Source organism: Phyllostomus hastatus, unplaced genomic scaffold, assembly GCF_019186645.2.
Source record: "Phyllostomus hastatus isolate PE091 unplaced genomic scaffold, TTU_PhHast_1.1 phas_contig_41, whole genome shotgun sequence".
Lineage (NCBI taxonomy): Eukaryota > Metazoa > Chordata > Mammalia > Chiroptera > Phyllostomidae > Phyllostomus > Phyllostomus hastatus.
The window spans coordinates 4,303,887-4,323,865 of record NW_025333876.1 but is presented as its reverse complement, the minus strand read 5'-3'; the positions used below and the strand labels follow the sequence as shown (position 1 = coordinate 4,323,865).

The 19,979-nt window shown below is 44.6% G+C and overlaps 1 pseudogene; it reads left to right on the top strand.

Moving 5' to 3' along the window:
• Positions 1-11,793: 11,793 nt before the first annotated feature.
• Positions 11,794-19,979, top strand: part of LOC123822686 — a 50,779-nt pseudogene continuing 42,593 nt past the window's right edge.

Below are 19,979 nucleotides of genomic sequence, written 5' to 3'. Positions count from 1 at the left end.
GGGCCTGGAAGGGTTCCACTGGAGTGGCTTCTCCTCACTGTGGGGGAGGGCTCAGGGGTTTCCTGCTGTGAGTGTGGAGCTGCTGTCAGCACCCACCAGCACTCAGGCTGAGAACTCGGGACACATTCCCGATTCCAAATGCCCTCTGAAACTCTCCTTTCCTCTCTTCAGAATAAATGGCCGCATTGATCAGCCGAAGCTTGCTGTTTCAATCAAGGCCCTCAGTCACTTCTAATTATGGCTCTGACCTGGATGTCTTTTTTAAACTCACTTAACCAGGAGGCAGTTGGTCTGGGCAATAGTACAGGGGTCAGGGGTCAGGACTCCAAGGCAGATTTATCCATGATTAGCCCCAGGAGGCATAGCACTCTGTGACCCTAGAGTTTAAAAAGTGACAGTGTTGGCCTGTTCTCAATTCTGTCACAAGCCCGAGGCTCCTAAACTAGAAGTGATAACAGAACATCTATGTAGGAGCCTGTTCTGTGGCCTTTCTGCGCCAGGGGCTTTGTGTGTGTTATTTTGAAACTGTACAAAGTCAGGACTCTTATCATACCCATTTTATAGATTAGGAAAACTGTAACTCTGGAGGTTAAAGGTATAACTAGCCCAAAGTCATAGAATTAGCAGGTGCTGGAGTCAGCTTTCAAATTCATAGGCTACTAGTGGGCATCTAGCTCAAGCTCCTCTTTCACACAAAAAAGAGGTTCTGGGATGTTGTGGGATCTACCCCCTCTCCACTTCCTGAAAAGTGGCCTGGTTTGTCACTGACAAGCAAGAACCAAACCACCCTGGGACTTAGACTCTTAGTTCTCTCCCCTTCCCTCTCACTTAAAGCATATTTGCCAAGATTCCCTCATCTGTGGACAAGAGTAGCTATATGTCCGGTGTGCAAGTTCAGGTGCCCTAGGGTGGGAGGCAAGTGGACAATTGTCGCGCAGCCTGTGGAGTGTGGTGACCTCCATCCAGGGAGAGCACAGCCTCCACCTGGAAACTGCCTCCTGTGCAGGCTGGGGTCGCAGGGCTTGGCTGCGTTGTGCAGGGCGTAACCCTGGACTCTGATGGCCACCGTTTAAGGTGAGTCGGGTTTATTTAAAAAAAAATCAGCAGAAAAGGGGAAAAACATAACAAGAAATAAATTCGTGTAAGACTACCTTCTAGTCAAGTTCATAATATCCTTGCCTTGTGTTGAACATGGTGATGCTCAGCTACTGGGTCCTTTATACATCTTCGCACGGTCATAACAGCGATAAAATGTTAGGCTATTCCATCACAGATGTGGACAAGGAAGGAGCCCAGAGCTTGGCGCTTTCACTCAGTGGTCAGCAATGAGATCCATGTGGTCAGTGCCAAAGACCTTCAGTGGTGCCTGAGAAAGGAGTTGAAGGCTCTGTGGGCTGCCTCAGTGCTGGGTGTGGAGGCACCGGTAGGGTGGTTCAGCTGATGAGACTGCTTCAGAGCCATGTGGTTGGCATGAATTAATTCATTTACTCTGTAAAATGTGGTGAGGTGGACACAGTGTTTAACAGAATGCCTGACTTATAGTGGCTTAAACAATAGAGATAATTATTATCTAACCACATAAGAAGCTTGGAAGTAAGCAATTCCAGAATTGCATCAGGGGCTCAACAACGTATTGGTGTCTCTGAGATTGCTCTGGTTCCTTGTGGTGATAAAGTGCCTGCAGAAGGACCAAGCATCTGGTCCTCACATGGCAGCACCCGTCTCTGTCTTATCAGGAGGAAGCTGACTTCCTCTTACAGCTCCCTGGCCAAATTGGGTCAAATGACACCTTGGACCAGTAACTGGCAAAGTGAAGGGAATTTCCTCAAGGGCTCAGACAAGACATGATTCATCGTCACCCACCGCCCAAAAGCAACCTGGGCTCTGTGAGCAAGTGAGGTTGCGTGGCTGCACAGTAGTCCATCCATGGGGCCTGCCCATGTGGTCCTGCTTTTGAAGTGTGCACAGTTCAATGGAGACAACAGGGGGATAGGGTGGGAGAAGGCACCACATAAAAAATTATAAGCTAACAAAGGTATGTAAACACAGCAGCAACCAACTCTGCTGTGCAGTTTGTAGGGCTTTTGGAATAGAGGTTTGTCAGGTGGACGTAAAGGGGGTGTGTGTGTGTGTGTGTGTGTGTGTGTGTGAAGTAAAGGGAGAAGCACTCTGAGCTGAAGGACCTGCTTGTGTAAGAGCATGTCCGAGAGTTAAGTAGGAACATGCATGGAGTGGACTAGCACAGAAAGAAGCTGTGTAGGTCGAGGTCCAACAAATGGTCTTCCAGACAAGCTGGGGAGGGCCAGGGATAGCAGAGTGAGAAGAGGGAAGAGACAGGAAGTCATTTTAACTCAGGCATCCAGTGCCCATGTGGACTCCCGAAGGCACTTATGTGTCTCATGTAACCCTCCAAATAATGGATGAGATGCAAATTAAAATCCCCATTTTGCAGATGAGAAGGCCGAGGCTCTGAGAAGCAACAGTGCGTCTGAAGCCATCTGGAGGTTGTTGATGGAGCTGGCATCCTAAGGCAGGGGCGGACTCCCCAGAGCCTGGGACTCCGGGATCTTCTGGTGTTCCTGGATTCATGGAAGTGCCTTAGGGCTGAAGTGGGGGTTTGGGGTGGTTGTTGCAGTGAAGTAGAGAGGCTGACAGGTGGGGGGTGGCTTGAGGCCTCTCTTCTTGGGCTGTGGGGGACAGCCGTGGCACCATGCTATGGGCACATGAGCTCCCCTTTCATAGGTTAGGATTCCGCAGAAAATTCCTTTTGACATACAATGAGTTCCACTACTTAAAAACAAAGTTTGTGAAACCACTTTACTCTTCTCTGTTGCCTCTTCAAATTGGCAACCCATCATATTTGAGACCAGGAAGGGCTGTGGAGACCATCATACCCACCCTCCACACTGCCATCGTGATGTCACTGGAGAGGCCGAGGGCGAAGGAAGAGCTGGGGCCCGGCCCGGAGCCAGTGCTCATCTGTGGAGGATGGACCAGGAGCCTGTTCCCTGAGCCCAGTCTGGAGCCTTCTTCAGGATGGGTCCTGAGATCCAGGAGAGGTGGTGTATTCGTTTCCTTAAAAAGTTACCACAAAACAAAAGAAACTTATTCTCCCGCAGTTCTGGAGATAAAAAGTCTGAAATCAAGGTGTCCTCTGCAGAGGTGGTTCCTTCTGGAAGCCTGAGGGAGAGTCTGTCCCTTGCCTCTCCCCTAACTCCCTCGCTCCTTGGCTGTGGACGCACCACCAGGTCTTGCCCTCCCATGGCCTTCCCCTCCAGGCCTTCTCCCTGGTGTCCCCTTTCTCAGATGCCCCTCTCCTTCTCTGGTAAGGATACAAGGTGACCTCATCTCCAGATCCTCAGCTTAGTTACAACTGTGCAGATCATATTTCCAAATAAGGTCACATACACAGTTCTGGGGGCTAAGACCTGGACATATCTTTTGGGGGGATGTAATTCAACCACCGCCGTTGGTCCTCCAACTTGCAAAATCACTGGCCAGTCACGGGGAGGCCAGAGAGGGGTCATTTACGACAGTGTGCTTCCTCAGGCCCTCCATGAGGTCGCTGCCTAAAACAGTCTGCATTTGTCTCCGTGATGCGGAACTCACTTTCAAGAGCCAAGTTCCTTCCGACCTTCTGGTTGGCTGAGATCAGTGAGAGGGCTGCCGAGGAGAGGAGTGAGGAGAGGAGTCCTGGAGCGAGCTGAGCCTGCAAGGTGAGGGGCCCCGGGACCGAGATCCCAGGGCGGTGCTGGGATCAGGGACCTGACAGAGCACAAAGCCAGTAACTGCAATTTGGGCTCTTGCCTCCCACATCCCCCAGCGCCTCCAGGTAGCACGGCTGAGCAAGTCATCGGAGCCCAGTCCTGCCTGGGATGAGTACCCAAAGCGAGAGAATAAGGAAATGCAATGAAGAGAAAGGAAATTTTCATTTGAGCGCCAAATTGTTTTTCTGGATGCACAAATAGGTGGGGGGTGGGAAGGGCTGTGCTTCCAGGCAGGCTGTGGCAGAAACACCAACCAGTCACAGCCTGTGACCTCGGGCCCTGACAGCTTCCACAGGAGGCCACGCCAGTTTTTGCTTCACTTGGAGTCCAGTGGCCTGAGACAGACATCCCCTTACTTACCTGTCCTCACCTACCTTCCTCTCTCACCTTTTCAGAAGCTTCGTCACTTCTCAGGAAGTCCTGGTGTTTTCCCTCTCATGCAGGAAACGGCTGGTGTGTGGAGACTCTGGGTCCAGGGCAGAGAGCAGGGAAACGGGGAGCAGGAAGACCCCCCCAGCACATCCTCCTTCCCAACAATTTTTAGATGACTTTCTTTTATCAGCGTATTGAAGTACAATTTATACAAAATTAAAAAAATCAATGTTAAGTGCGTATGTAAACAATTGTACACAGTCACAATAGGGAACCTTTGTGCCACCCCCAAAAGTTCCCTCACCACCTTGGCAATCAACAGCCTTCCCATAACCCTGGTGACTGGCGATGACTGATCAGATTTTCCCCTGTACTTTTGATTGTTCTGTAATTTTTTATTCATGCAGTTATGCAATGTTTGCTATTTTGCCTCTGGTTTCTCTCACTTGCCACACTGCCTGCTGAGGCTCCTCCATACTGTTGTTTTTATCAATAGCTCCTTCCTTTAAAAAAATGTGTAAAACACACAAATTTATGATTTTACCCATTTTTCAGTGTCCAGTCCAGTGGCATTCAGTACGTTCACTTTGCTGTGCCACCATCACCATCATCCGTCTCCAGAACTTTTCAGAGGCAGAAGATGACCAGCCTTTTCCAGCCCGGGTCCCTGTGAGGGGTGCAGCTTCAAGGACACCCTGCTCAGGCCTTCTGTGAGGTTCTTAGCCAAGGCCAGTTTCTGGGGCTTGCAACTAAGAATCCAGACTTGTGCACCAGGAGTAAAAGTTATCTGCCTACAAAGAATCTATGTGATGGGTAAATTGCATTACTAGCGCGGAGCGTGGTGACCGGGGTAGCTGGTTAGTTTAGACAGCACTTGCGGGAGCTGTTAGCACAGTGTTACGGGCGGGTGGCTGTGGCCTGTGGCCTGGGTTCATTCTGGCTTTGGAAAGCGTGTCTACCAGGACAACAGATTATATGCCAAACAAGTTAGACGGGTTTCCTCAGGAGGGGAAGGGAAGCAGAGATCGGGGAAGATGGGGAAAAGTAGAATAAACAATAGTAATGACCGTACAAGAAGCACATAGCATCTACTACCCACCAGTCCTGGCTCTACGTGTTTTCTGCACAGTTAGTCATTTCAGCCTTATGACAGCTGAGGGTGTCAGGTGTCCTTTTGTTCCCAGTGAACAAAGTGAGCATGCTGCCCAAGCCACGTGGCCGCCAGTGGGAGAATGAAGATTTAAATCGGCCCGCTCTTACTGTGGCAGCAGACGACAGTGAGGAGCTAAGGATTCTGATCAACTCAATTTTCTGTCTTTGGAGTATCATCAGACAAATTCACACAACTGAAAAAAACATAAAGGCTGGTAACATCTGGCAGGACACTTGGAATAATTTGCCCAAGGCACCTAATTTTCCCACAGATATTATCGAGAATCTTCCTCTTATAGGTGATTTTGGGAGAAGACTTGACTGTGGGAGGTCTCTCAGAGTAGTTTGAAGTCTACGGGTCCCTCTGCACCCTGGCTGTAGGCAGAGGCTCTGTCCCCCACCCCACCTCACAGTACACAGACAGGAAGCCTGCCCAGGCATTTGCAGGGCTCTTCACCTGCAGAGGTGAAGAGGTTGTTGTTCCAAACCCTGGGGAGCCCTTTCTCTGTGAGGCTGAAAGAGTGGCTGTAGCTGCCATTGGCTTGTCACAGAGGTGGCAGAGAGAAACCTTTGCAGGAGGGAGGAGCTCTATGACACTCATTTTTTAAGAGTCATACAAAATGACGCTTTCCCTGGGACCTAGGCTCTGGCATTGGTCTGTCCCAACACCCTGCATTGGCCACTGGAGCATTTCCTCTGGGGCCATCTGGCAAGGAGGGGGGGATCCTCCCCCTTCATCTGCAATGAGGCACCTGCTGCTCTCACAGGGACAGCCTCTCAAAGGGCCAATGCTCTTCAGGTTCAAAGATTTGTGAGCTAAAGCCTGGGCTGTGGTCTCTGCTGGAGGCTCAGGTTCTGTCTGAGTGTGTTGGAGCCATTCACAAACTTCAGCAGGGGCAGCTGAGGAGGAAACCCCCCTCCACCCCCTCTTTTCCTTTACAGCTGCCACACTCCACAAATGGAGGCTGAGCCTCTTCAACCTTTCCCAGGCCCAGAGCTCTTTATTGGAAGAACCCCAGACCTTTGTGGCTACTCACTCCTCCCTGTCTGTATCGCCCCTGGACCTGGTGCTGGGAGCTTAGAGCTTCAGAGCATCGTGTGATCTAAGAGACGGGGCTCTGGAATCAGACTGTGAGGAAGGGAACCCAGGCTCCTCCACTTCCAGTTGTGTCATCTCTGTTTTCAGTGCTCTGTGCCTCAGTTCCCTTCTGATACAATAGTCGTTGCTTAGTAAGGCGGTTATGAGCACTGTATGAGTTAAGGAGTCGGAAGCCCTTGGCACATGGTGTGTGGTAATTGCTAGGTTAGGTGTTGGATGCTATTGTTAGGGTAGCCTTTGTGAGCAGCAGGAGTGCAAGAGTAAATGAATGAAACAATGACATAAATATTAACAGCCCACACGCCCCTCGCTGGCTGTGTCTGTCCTCTGCCTCCTTGGCCCCACCTTTGCTTGGTTAACTCCCCTCGTTCTTCAGACCCCTGCTTAAGCATTTTCTTCCAGTCTGGTCTGTCCTCAGAATACCCCTTATTTAATTTGAATGTAATGCCCACCACTCTGCACTGTGTCCTCACTATTCTAAGTAAGCTCCTGGGGGTGGTGGGTAGGGCCCGGGGGCATTTTCTCGTCACATCCCCAGTATCCGGCATGGTCCGGATATACAAGGCAACTAAAGGAATTAGAATCTTTCCAGCCCCATCGTTACTCAGGTTCCCAGAAGGGATTCCATGAGTCAGGGTTGAGTGGTCAGAGGCTGGGGGGGCCTCTGAATCCACAGGCTTCCTGCTCTAGGCCATGGTCCTGTGAGCAGCAGAAGGCCTACTGACTGACTTCTAAACTGCTATGCGGGCTTGAGGCCATGCAGCCCCCCAGCACCTGTCACTGGACCTGGTCACTGAGAGTCAGAAATCAAAGCAGGTCCTCAATGCAGGCTTCAAAAGAGAGGTGTATTTCCGATGGGGTTGGGGTGGGTGCAGAGGCAGTGGGCCTCGTCAGTGCGGATGCCAGTTCAGTCTCATCCCGCTGTCAGTGTCAACCTCAGGGCCTGCCAGAATGGAGAAGACCCTCCAGCCTGCTCTGCGGCTCTCGTCTTAAAACTTTGATGTAAATGCTTATGTTAAAGCACAAGGCACATTGACACTATAAGTAACTGAGCTCGGACCAATGTAAGTAACTGTAGCACTGACACAGGCAGTGCTACACTGTCCTCAGCACTGAATGAGGCAGCCACAGGTACCTCATCTCCAGAGATTCAAAGACAGGATTTATGGGAACACAGCACAGCCCCTGGCACAGTGGCACCCTTCACCACCAGATCCTCAGAGGAACTTTAAAAAGTAGGTGATGCAGGCAAGATAATGGTTATCCCTAATGCAGTCCGCACCTAATCCCTGGGGCCTGTGAGTGTGTTACCTCGCACGACTAAAGGGATTTGGCAGATGTGAGGGTAAAGACCCCGAGATGGGGAGACTGCCCTGGGTTATCTGTGTGGGCCCGATGCCAGGACAGGTCCTTGTAAGAGAAAAGGGGAGGCAGCGGAGTAAGAACCAGCGGAGCTGTAGTGACAGTATCAGAGGTTAGAGAGGAGAAGGTTTGTAAATGCTATGCTGTTGGCTTTGAGGATGGAGGGGGAGTACAAGCCAAGGAATCAGGTGACCTCTAGAAACTGGGAAAGACGAGGAAATGTACTTTCTCCTAGAGTCTCCAAAGAACACAGACTGCCTATCTCTTGATTCCAGCCCACTGAAACTAGCTCCTGACTTCCGACTTCCAGAACTGAGAAATGATAAATTTGTGTTGTCTTAAGCCACTAAATTGGCGGTAATTTGTTACAGCAGCAAGAGAAAATGACTACAGTAGGCAATTGCCCTAAAATGCTTCTAATTAAACCTTTCTTCATCCTGCATTCCTTTCTTGCTTCCTTTGTTACCAGAGCGGGTCGGGGGCTGGAGGGATGTTTCAGGAGGGGAGTGAAGTTAACCTCCACGTTTGCCGAGTACTCATCCATCTGTGGTATGGTTGTACTGCTTGGCAAAATTTTCAACAGCAATTGTTGCTTTTTAAATTTTTTTTTTTTGGTGAGGAATGATAGCTGGTGGGGAAGGGGTGCAGGTTCTTATTTCTTACAACTATTACATTTAAAAATACTTCTGTATGGCTAATGTCTCCCATCCCTCTTGTTGGCTGTGCTGCCTGATGAGACCCTAGCTTTTTACCTACTTTTTGTTGTGACCCACCAACCTCTTTCCAATGGGGAAAAGTGTGAGTCACACTGGGAGAGTGCATTGGGCTTCCTGGGCTAGAGGAGGTGCTTCAGCGACTGGCTGCCTACCATGTCCAACAGCATCAAAGAGTATTTGTCAAACTATAATGTTGCAAATAAGCCCAGGATCTTATTAAAATGCAGATTTTGTTCAGTGGGTAGGGTGATGCCGAGATTGTCCATTTCTGACAAGCTTCAGAGGATGTTCTGATGATGGTGATGCCGCCGGCCCAGGGACCCGCAATGAGAACCACTGTGTCTGGGCAAGCCCATACCTCAAGACTCGTGGCCATCAGAGCCAAACAGACATTCAAGAGTGGACCCTATGGACATGCTTACTCTACTGTTTGGATTCTGAGGTCTACCTCAGATAACGATAATTTTTTGGTGTGTAACACAACAAGGAATATAAATGTTTGGTTTTGTGTCAGAGTGTCTTTTGTATGCTAATGACATGGTGGCAGTTGGGGGCTCCTACATAGCACAGGATGGGGACTGGTGGCCAGAAAGACCTCGGCTTGTGTAGAGGATTGAAACTTGTAGCTCCAACCTTTGGACTCCAGGATGGGGAGAGGGGCAAGAAGTCAAGTTCAGTTGCCAGTGATCAATGATTTAATTAACCACACCTGTGTAATGAAACCTCCATTACCCCCTAAATGATGGGGTTTAGAGAAATTCCTCCTCCTGGGAGGGTGGCACACCCAAATTCTGGGGGGACAGAAGCTCCTGTGCACGGAACTCTGCTGGACCTCACCCTTTGTACCTTTTTATCTGGCTGTTCATTTATATCCTTCATACTAATCCAGTAATAGTAAGTGAGGCACTTTCCTTTTCCTGAGTTCTGTGAGTTGCTCTAACAAATTATCAAACCCGACAGGGAAGTCATGGGAACTCCAGACTTATAGTAAGTTGGTCAGAAGTGCAGGTGGCACCTGGGACTTGTGACTGGCATCTGAGGTGGGTGCAGTCTTGTGTAACTGGCCCCAAACCTTCAGAGTTTGTGATAACTCTGGGTACTTAGTGTCAGGATTGAATAGAATTGTTAGACACCCAGCTGGTGTCCAGAGGATTGGAGAAAAGGGACCCCATGTGTATGGGCCTCCATGTCCTCAACAAGAAAATGAGGGCATTGAATGAGGATCATACGATTCTGTACTTTGGAGCCTACTTTCAATATCTTAGAACAAGCCCAAAGTTTAAAATGACTAAAGTTTAAAATTACTTGTTTTTTTGGTCACTTATTGGTGATATCCCTGATATATTGAAATCAGGAATGCAATCCTTAATGATAAAATGGTGCAATGGGATAACAATATCTTTTTCTTTCAAGTTTATTTATTGTAAAACAGGAATATAAAATAGTTTTCCCCCATACTTATTCATTGTAAAAACGGCACAGATTAAATTTTCATTCCTCCCTAATCCAACAGTTGTATTCGTTTTGCCATGCTCCCTTCATGCACATGGATGATCTTAGCACACATACATTTGTATTCATTCTCCTTCCTCGAGAGTGTGATCTTAGAAGCACCACCAGCAACATATGAAGAAACTAGCTTCACTTTGAAGTCACTACCATCAGCATTTAACTTTGTTTGGCTAATGTGGTAGGTGTAATTGGTACCTCATTAATGTTTTAAATTGCAATTTTATATTATTAGAGCTATTGAGCATTTTCCCCATTTTTGTTTATGCATTTCCTGACTTTCCATATGTGTAAATTGTTTGTTTATGTTTAATTGAGAAAACTACTGAAAAGTACCTAGCTTATGGCTGGCAGCTAAGAAAAATCTCAACAAATATGAGTTTGCCACCTTTCTAAGCCTCATTTCTTCCTCTGGAAATGGTGGGGTGGTAGGAAGGTCGAGTGAGACACTTTGTGACAAGGGTCTAGCACAGTGGCTGGCGTATAGAAAGTGGGGCTCTTCAGGTCTTCTTTGGCCATCTGTCAGGGGTTGGCGGTCTTCTAAATTTAACTAATATCCACTTTAAAGGTGAGCTTTCCATGACCACATTTGGGGGAAGAGTGAAGTCTCTACTTGAATTCTGTACCTCACTTTTCCTCATTTGCAAAATGGGGACAATAATAGCTACTGATTGGCTTGTGAGGATGAGATGAGATGATCCAGGCAAAAACGCTTGGCCTTGGGCCTGGCCCACAGGAAGCACACATCAGTTTCATTATGTGCTCTGTCACATTGATATCCAAAGAGATTATTATTTTTTGCTTTTAATAATCTGTGCCAGATTGCTTTCCAAAAATTTAAAGTGGATATCATTTAAATTTAGAAGAAAAATCTGAATTTAGAACTCAAAGGCTTATTTGCATTTTAAAAGTGCCAAGCAACCACATTCTACTAAACCTGTTCCCAAGGCTCTCATTTAGAAAACAAGGAGAAAACATTGATAAAATAAAGGCATTTGCATAGTGCCAAGCAGAAATAACTATGTTTGGGAAGAAAGCATCTTTTAAATATTCCTATTTGTTGATAGCAAGCACTGCCTTTTTCTTTTTCTTTTTTTTTCTTTTGTACTTGTATCAACAGAATCTCCTGAGGGAATTTCATTCAATATCATAAAAAGATTTACGAGGAAAAAAAGGAAACTTGGACTAATCATGCACAATTTAAAACTGAATAATATGTACCTGTACATTATATATGTGTATATTTTTCAATGTGCCTGAAAATAAGAGACCCTACAGAGGAGACTTCTCATTTCTTCTTATGACATACCAAGCCAATAAATGATACCTTGTAAGTGCTTTATGATCTGCAAAGCACTGTCTCAAACATTTTTAGTTTGAGTCTCACAGTGATCCATGAGGAAGGTGTAGCAGGTTTTACAGTCTTTAGACTAGAAATGGGGACACTCACCCACCAGGAAATTCTGACTTGATTAATATCTCACAGTGGGAAGCGGAGCGGAGTCTGTCTAGAGTTCCATCAGTTTTTGGTCCAAGCTTCTGCTCCTCCCCACATCACAACTAGAACTATTAAAACTCATTGGTCTTGATCAAATTCACCAAATCAATATAGATGTGAAAAGTCCCAGTCCATTTTCATAAAACAAGCATTGCCCAGAGAGACAGGAATGTGCTGCCACGGAAGATGATGAACAAGTGTGCTGATGCCAGCTAGACTACTTCCACCTGGAGCTCCTGCTGTGATTTATTTGGCCATGTCACAATGCATACTCCTCAGTTTTCAGGGACTTGAAGGTCTGTTAAATAAGCACAGAGCATGTGCGATAACAATGCTGATGTGGTAAAGAAACAGTGTACAACGCCATGCCCTGTGGAGGACCTACTGCAGGTGAGGACTTGGCAGTTTTCAACTTGATATCCTTCTTGTGGATCAAGCAGAACGGGCTAGGAAGGGACCTTGCTGATGTCGAGGAAGGACACGTCACACACCACTCCCTCCTCCCTGCATAGTTGAGAACTAGGAACATTCCTGTGGCCATGTGACCTAGAGTAACCCTGTGGAACTAGTACTGAAGATTCCAGGCGATGTGATAAGATTACTGGCAAATGCTGACTCTTTCAAGCAAAGTTGGACAAACAGCCTTCTAGATATTCATGATCAATATTGGTGAAGGCGTATTCAGAGATGTACTACATCATAGGCAGAGTTCACCTCTGCCTGCAGAGTTGTCCTTGCCCAGAAAGATACCAATGGTCACTTTGGGTGATGCTGCTGCCTTTCTCCTACCATATCCACTTGGAGTGTCTGCTCAGACTGCTGGGCTGTGGGTCAGGCCTGGGTGGGATACAGGGCTCCATCATTAATAGTCTTGCTATCTTGGGCAAGGCCGTTTGTATTTCTGAACTCTGCTTCCTTAACCATAAAATAGAGATAACAGTGTTTATTATTGTCATTCAGTTGGCAGGTGCCAAGGTGATAATGTATGTGAAAGATGATAGACAATTGGAAAAAAAAACTATTTCTTTACTGGACATTTTTTATTTGATTTTTTCAAACTATAAAAGTACAACACGTTGGTTGTAATAGGCGAAGCAGTCAAAAATATATGGAGACCAGCTCCCTGTGACTCGCTTTCGTTTTTACCCTCCTGACAGATGCAGAGTCGATACTCTCACAGCTTTGGTGTTACCCACCCACCATACGCTGGCAAATACACACATGTGCTGGGGGTTAGGTTTCTTTCCTTTACTGAAATGGGATCACACCAAATTATGGCTCTGTAACTTGCTTTTTCATTTTATGATATATCATTTACTATTCAATTTTTTTTAAGTTGTAAGTTTAAAAATTTTCTTCGGTTTTGAAATCTAGGGATAGTCAAGTCAAGGAATGTATATAAAAGACCCATGGATAAAGACAATGGGGGTGGGGAAAGGATTGAATGTGGGAGGTGGGAGGGTAGGGCAGGGGAGAATAATGGGGGGAAATGAAGAAACCTGTAATTGAACAACAATAAAAAAAAAAGAAAAAAACACTTCTGGTCAAGATGGAGGCATAGATGAATACACTTTGCTTCCTCACACAACCAAAAGGACAACGACAAATTTGAAAACAAAAAATAACCAGAACTGACAGAAAATCAAAGTGTATGGAAGTCCAACAACCAAGGAGTTAAAGAAAAAACATTCATCCAGACTGGTAGGAGGGGCAGAAACAGGCAGCCAGGGCGGAGAGGACTCAAGTCAATGCAGTGGCTGGAGGTCTGGGGTGGGCAAGGCAGTAGCTGGTGGAGCAGGCGGTCCCACATTTGCATGTGGATAAAATGGGGGAACAACTGAAAAGCAAGACAGACTGCTCAACCCAGGTTTCCAATGTGGGAAAAAAAGCCTCAAAACCTCTGACTGAAAAATCCTGTGGGGGTTCAGGCAGTGGGAGAAACTCCCAGCCTCACAGGAGAGTTTGTTGGAGAGACCCACCAAGTCCTAGAATGTAGACAAACCGACCTGCCCAGGAATCAGCACCAGAAGGGCCCAGTTTGCTTGTGGGTAGCAGAGGAGGTGCCTGAAAGTCAGCCGGGAGCCAAGTAAGTGGTAGTGTTCCCTCTTAGACCCCTCACTCACACACATAACTACAAAGCAGCAACGTGGGTTGCCTCACCCTGGCAAATACCTAAGGTTCTGCCTCTTATACTTAACAGGCATGCCAAGACAAAAAAAAAATGGCCCAAATAAAAGAACAGATCAAAGTTCTGAAAAAAATACAATGAAGTGATGAAGAGATAGCCAATCTATCAGATACACAGTTCAAAACACTGGTAATCAGGATGCTCACAGAACTGGTTGAGTGTGGCCACAAAATAGAGGAAAAAGTGAAGGCTATAAATGTGAAATAAAGGACCAACAGTGAAGAGATGGAAACTTGGAGTCAAATCAATGGTTCGGAGCAGAAGGAAGAAATAAGTATTCAACCAGAACAGAATGAAGAAACAAGATTTCAAAAAATATGAGGAGTGGCTTAGGAACCTCTAGGACAACTTTAAATGTTCCAACATCTGAATCATAGTGGTGCCAGAAGGAGAAAAGGAAGAGCAAGATATTGAAAACTTATTTGAAAAAATAATGAAGGAGAACTTCCCCAATCTGGCAAAGGAAATGGACTTCCAGGAAGTCTAGGAAACTCAGAGAGTCCCAAACAAATTGGACCCAAGGAGGGACACACCAAGGCACTCATAATTACATTAGCCAAGGTAAAAATGAAGGAGAGAATCCTAGAAGCAGCAAGAGAAAAGGAGACAGTAACCTACAAAGGAGTTTCCATCAGACTGTCAGCTGATTTCTCAAAAGTGACCTTGCAGGCAAGAAGGGACCAGAAAGAAGTATTCCAAATTATGAAAGGCAAGGACCTACATCCAAGATTACTCTATCCAGCAAAGCTTTCATTTAGGAGGAGCAGACAAAGTGCTTTCCAGATAAGGCCAAGTTAAAGGAGTTCATCATCACCATGCCCTTATTATGTGAAATGTTAAAGGGACTTATCTAAGAAAAAAAAGATAGAAAATATAAATAGTAAAATGACAACTTTAAATGTTCCAACATCTGAATCATAGGGGTGCCAGAAGGAAAAGAGGAAGATCAAGAAATTGGAAACCTTTTTGAACAAATAATGAAGGAGAACTTCCCCAATCTGGCAAAGGAAATAGACTTCCAGGAAGTCCAAGAAACTCAGAGAGTCCCAAACAAGTAAAATGACAATAAACTCACAACTATCAATAACTGAACCTAAAAAAACAAAAACAAAAATGAACTAAATGAACAACTAGAACAAGAACAGATTGACAGAAATAGAGATCACATGGAGGGTTATCAGTGTGAGGGGTGGAGAATTGGGGGAAAGGTACAGGGAATAAGAAGCATATATGATAGGTACAAAATAGACAGGGAAGGTTAAGAATAGTATGGGAAATGCTAAAGTCAAAGAACTTATATGTGTGCCCAATGATGGTGGGGGGTATAGGGTGGAGGGGAATAAAGGGAAGAAGAAAATGGGACAACTGTTATTGCATAATCAATAAAATATATTTAAAAATAAAAGAAAGGAAAAAAGTGAAAGGCAAAATTCAAAAATATGGTAAATGCAAAAAAATAATACATTTTAACAATTACTTACAAAAGCCTTTTAGAACTTAATTAATTTCTCTTAAATATTTATAAATAATTCTATTTTCATACTCCAAATAGACTAAGAAAACCTATCTCCAAATTAAGTAATTCTTATAAATATACCTGAAACTTATAAATATGGAGACTCTTAAATTCTTTTAGGTGTTCCAATATTGTTTACCAGTTTTATTCTTCTACCTTTTCACCTTAAAATCTTAAACATAAACTGATTACTCTGTTACACATCAAGTTGGAATCACACAGCTAATCTGATAGCTGCTCTAATAGATCAACTTGTCATAAAACTGACGAAACTTGTAAATACCAAGCATACATAGGTTATTCCTAAATTTATAAAAAGACAGGTGGGTTGGAGTTCCTCTATTGTCTCTATAATTAATCCTTGCCTTCTCAGGGTGAACATCACTTACCTGCTAAGGACACACTTATCTCTAGTAAGTTGAAGTGCCACCCCGAGAGACTGAGGTTAAATGCTGTTCAGAAGTTTTTGGCCAGAAGACGGAGTTGGCTTGTGCCCAAGACCCTGGTGGGACACTGAGCTGTACAAGGACTAGGTCACCTATTCTTTTTCCTGATCTCCCTCCCTCCCTTCACTGATTTTACATGCCTTTGGATCTCTGCAGACATATTAATATATTCCCCTCTGGCTCTAAAGCCTCTTGAAGCTATTACCCTCTCTGCCATGCCTTTATGACTCTTTTGTAACCTCTTAATCTTACTGAGTATTTGGCCAAAGAACGCTACATTCCTTTCATATTTTCCCATCTGACAGGCCATGACTCTTATAGTCATTAAAAAAGCATCCAGTTAAAAGAGTAAAAAAGAAAAATAAATGTAAACATCCAGTTAGATTCTTAGTGTCTCTCATGTTTTTGACTTTAGGGTCATGATATTAACATCATGCCAACAGCAAGGTAAAAAGTTTTGTTACTTTTTGAGGTGTTCTTTCTGACTTCTAAAAATCACTTAATATTTGAATAGATAATATATGCATATGTTGGAACATTCAAAATCATAAAAGAGCAAGGAATTAAAGTTTTCCTCCTTCCTCAGTCCCCTGCCTTTAGGACTACTTCCCAGAAGCAAATGCTTGTCAGCGATTTGTGTCTTTTCTTCTAGACATAGCCTGTGCATTTAAAAGAGTACATACACACACACATAACAACATGTTGTATGTGTGTGTATACATATTGTGTACACATATATAGTATACATACCCATAGTATATACACAGGATATGTTATAGTATACATTTAGAGCATGCTACACATACTGCTGCATACTTTGTTACCCAGTATTTCTTGGTGACAGACCCACAGAAACACATACCAAGCTGACTTACTCTTCTTCATGACTCTTAGCTGCCATTTCTTCTTTCAAACCAACCCAACCTCAAGTTCATTGGAAGCTGCAGTTTGCAGCTTCTCTTGTGCATGAAATGGCCATATAACTGGTTGTGGTCAGTGAGGTATAAGTTTGAGTTTATTAGATGGTGCTTCTGGGAAAGCAGTTGCTTTCCTGGTAAAAAGGGAGAGCTTCTGTCTTTCCTTCTTTTTTTTTCTTTCTGCCTGGAATGTGGCTATTGTAGCTAAGCCCACAGCAGCCATCTTGTGAGCATGAGGAAAAAAACTAATGTTCAGATGACTAAGAAGTAGAGTAGCAGGTGGCTGGGTAGAGCCATTACATCTGCTCTGGGCCACCAACCGCTGACTTCTTATTACCAGGGGAAAAAAACTTCTTTATTTATTAAGTCCAGAGTAGTCAGATTTCTGTTACATGCTGTTAAATCAATCTTAAATGATGTGATGTCATTTAATTGCTCGGATGTATCATTATTTATTTAACTAGCATTCTATAGCTCAAAACTGCTGTGATTTTGAAATGAAAAAACTGGTACTAGTTGTTTTCCATATGTGACAATATATCTGTAGGAAAAACTCCTAGAACTAAAATGACTGGGTCAAAGAGTACATATATTTTAAATTTTGTCAGCTACTGCTGAATTTCTCTTCATAGAACCTTATCAATTTTGGGAGAATTCTTAATGTGCTTGGGAAAAGTCATCCACATTAAAACTTCAAGAACATATATGATCAAAAATTTAAATGTATTTTAGAATTTCTCTCAATGAAGTAACTTATTTTTTTAAATATATTTTATTGATTATGCTATTACAGTTGTCCCATTTTTCTCCCTTCACTCCCCTCCACCCTGCACACCCTCTCCCACCCATATTCCCCCCTTTAGTTCATGTCCATGTGTCATAAGTTCTTTAGCTTCTACATTTCCCATACTATTCTTACCCTCCCCCTGTCTATTTTATACCTACCATCTATGCTACTTATTCTCTGTGCTTTTTCCCCCTCTCTCCTCCTCCCACTCCCCTGTTGTTAACCCTCCATGTGATCTCCATTTCTGTGCTTCTGTTCCTGTTCTAGTTGTTTGCTTAGTTTGTTTTTGTTTTTATTTTAGGTGTGGTTGTTAATAATTGTGTGTTTGCTGTCCTTTTACTATACATGTTTTTTATCTTCTTTTTCTTAGATAAGTTCCTTTAACATTTCATATAATAAGGGCTTGGTGATGATGAACTCCTGTCACTTGACCTTATCTGAGGAGCACTTGATCTGTCCTTCCATTCTAAATGAAAGCTTTGCTGGATAGAGCAATGTTGGATGTAGGTCCTTGCCTTTCATGACTTGGAATACTTCTTTCCAGCCCTTTCTTTCCTGCAAGGTCTCTTTTGAGAAATCACCTGACAGTCTGATGGGAACTCCTTTGTAGGTTACTGTCTCCTTATCTCTTGCTGCTTCTAGGATTCTCTCCTTCATTTTTACCTTGGCTAATGTAATTATAATGTGCTTTGGTGTGTTCCTCCTTGGGTCCAACTTATTTGGGACTCTCTGAGTTTCCTGGACTTCCTGGAAGTCCATTTCCTTTGCCAGATTGGGGAAGTTCTCCTTTATTATTTGTTGAAATAACTTTTCCTCATGTTGCTCTTCCTCTTTCCCCTTCTGGTACCCCTATAATTTGGATGTTGGAATGTTTCAAGATGTCCTGGAGGGTCCTAAGCCTCTCCTCATTTTTTTGAATTCTTGTTTCTTCATTCTTTTCTGATTGTTTCTTTCTTCTGGTCCACTCCATTGATTTGAGTCCCAGTTTTCTTCCCATCACTGTTGGTTCCCTGTGCATTTTCCTTTGTTTCATTTAGCATAGCCTTCATTTTTCATCTAATTTGCAACCAAATTCAACCAATTCTTTGAGCATCCTGATCACTAGTGCTTTGAACTGTGCATCTGATAGGTTGGCTATGTCTTGGTCTCTTAATTGTATTTGCTGTGGAGCTTTGATCTGTTCTTCCATTTGGGCCATTTTTTTGTCTTGTCGTGCCTGTTATGTATGAGGGGAAGAGTTGTAGGTGTTCACCAGGGCGGGGCAACCCAGTTGCTGGGTTGTGATGCTGTATGTGGGGGTGGGGTCCAAGAGGGAACAATGGTGCTTACTCTGCTCTGCATCAGATTTAAGTCCCTTCCGTTACTTCCCCCAAGCGATCTGGGCTTTTCTGGTGCTGATTTCCGTGTGGGTGGGCTTGTGCACATTTTAAGACCCTGTAGGTCTCTCCAATGAACTCTCCTGTGATGCTGGGAGTTTCTCCCTGTGCCTCAATCCCCACAGGTGTTTTCAGTCAGTGCCCCAAGGCTCTATTTCCCAGCACTGGGACCCTGGTTTGCATGTAGTGCCTCGCTTCACAATCGCTGCCTTGCTGGGTCTTCTGGTTGCCACCCCGTGCCCGAGGTCTGCCTGTTGCGGTCTTGCGAGGCTGGGATGCCTTAGGTGCCCGGTCCCACCGCTCTTTGTGCCTCAACCCCTCCCCGCCCGGCTGCCCAACTCCGCCCCTCCTACTGGTCTGGATGAACGTGTCTGTTTTAACTTCTTGGTTGTCCAACTTCCATATGGTTCAATTTTCTGTCAGTTCTGGTTGTTATTCTATTTCTAAATTATTGTTGTCCCTATCTTGGTTGTGGGAGGAGGCACAGTGTGTCTACCTATGCCTCCATCTTGGCTGTCAATTAAGTAATTTCCTTTTCTCCTTTGGAAGAAAATAGTAAAATTCATTTGTTAATTGAGAAGAATTACCAAAAAATGTTGATAGTTATGAGCTGCAAAATCCTTTCTCCGAATTGACCTTAGGACCACATGTGAGGTGCAAATCATAATCTTTAAGCAAAGGCCTTCATCTCCCCTTTTCTGATATCATCATAGGCAGTGATGTGATTAAGTAAACAATATTTTGAGCATCTATTGGGTACCAGGCACCCAATAGCCTGGTGCTAGAAAGAGATGGATACTGTAGTGGGTGGAATTGTGTTTAATCCTTGACACCTGTGAATGGGACCTTATTTGGAAATGGAGTCTTTGCAGATGTAATCAAGTTCACATGAAGTTATATCAAGTTAGAGTAGACCTTAAGCCTGGTTGTTTTTATAAGAGAAAGGAGGAGATTTGAACACAGAGACATAGGGAAGAAGGCCCCATGAAGATGGAGGCCAAGATATTGTCACAGAAGAGGGAGAGAGGAATAGGTTCTATAAGCAGGCAATACCAAGGAAAATAATTGCTGGGAACCACTAGAACTTAGGAATGGATAAGGGAGGATCCTCCTCTAGATCCTCCAGAGAAAGCATGGCCTGTCTGACACCTTCATTTCAGACTCCAGCTTCCAGGAACTGTGAGAAACTACATTTCTTTTGTTTATAGAACAACCAGGTACCAAGTTTGTGGTACTTTCATATGGAAACTCTGGGAAACTAATACAGATACTAC